General features: G+C 48.1%; 1 pseudogene across 1 annotated transcript; it reads left to right on the plus strand.

Annotated features, from left to right (window-relative positions):
• Positions 1-47: 47 nt before the first annotated feature.
• On the plus strand, positions 48-850 carry LOC116548512 (annotated as a pseudogene). The gene has a single exon (XR_004267452.1). The product of XR_004267452.1 is annotated as a nucleoplasmin-2 pseudogene (transcript).
• The last annotated feature ends 228 nt before the right edge of the window (positions 851-1,078 follow it).

Below are 1,078 nucleotides of genomic sequence, written 5' to 3' on the forward strand. Positions count from 1 at the left end.
AAAATCTCAGCAGCACCAGCAGCACGGAGGAAAAGGCAGTAAAGACCATGCTCTGGGGCTGCGAGCTCAGTCAGGAGAGGCGGACTTGCACCTTCAGACCCCAGCCAGAGGGGAAGCAGGGCTGCAGGCTGTTGCTTCATATGATTTTCTTAGGGGAGAAAACCAAAGAGGAGATGCATTGCGTGGAGATCCTGCCTCCAGGAAACCGGGAGGACAAGAAGACGCAGCTGGTCACCATTGCCTCGCTCCAGGCCTCAGTCCTCCCCAAGGTCACCGTGGTTGGAGTACAGCTTTCTCCCCCAGTTACTTTCCAGCTCCGGGCTGGCTCAGGACCTGTGTTCCTCAGTGGCCAGGAGCGTTATGAAACCTGGGAGGAGGAGGAGGAAGAAGAAGGGGAAGAGGAAGAAGAGGAAGAGGAGGAGGAAGATGATGAGGGTGAGGATGTAGATATATCTCTGGAGGAGAAATCCCCTGTCAAACAAGGCAAAAGGCTGGTGCCCCAGAAGCAGACGAGCATGGCTAAGAAAAAAAAGCTGGAAAAGAACAAGAGGAAGTAAGACCCAGCATTAGAGACAAGAGCCCTGAGAAGAAGGCCAAAGCCACACCCAGATCCAAAAAGCCAGGATTCAAGAAATGAGGAGCTACGCTTTGGGGGCCACGATGCAGAGTGGGCCTTCCCTGACCTGTGCTGCAGGGACACGTCACCCCTGCCCCACCCCTGCATTTGTCTGAATATGACAGGGGTGTTGTGGGGGCAACACGAGAGCCCCTCACCCCCACTCTCCACTTTCAGGAGGCCTCGAGTGCAGACCCCCACCTCGGGTCACAATAAAATTGTCTGGTCGGGAAAAAAAAATTATGACTTTTTATACAAATTTGTATAGACTATAAATATATTTATATTCTATTTATATATTATAAAATATAATTTTATTTTCTCCATTTTTTTCACATTTTAAATAAAATTATTTAATGAAAAGCAGAGCCTAGTGACTGGGAGAAAATTTGAGCCATTAACTGATAAAGAAAACTAAAATTCAGACCAAAGTTTCTGTAGGAGGCAGAAGGAAATAATATA

This window comes from Sapajus apella, unplaced genomic scaffold (genome assembly GCF_009761245.1).
Source record: "Sapajus apella isolate SASKATOON/1434 unplaced genomic scaffold, GSC_monkey_1.0 scaffold13869, whole genome shotgun sequence".
NCBI classification, from domain to species: domain Eukaryota; kingdom Metazoa; phylum Chordata; class Mammalia; order Primates; family Cebidae; genus Sapajus; species Sapajus apella.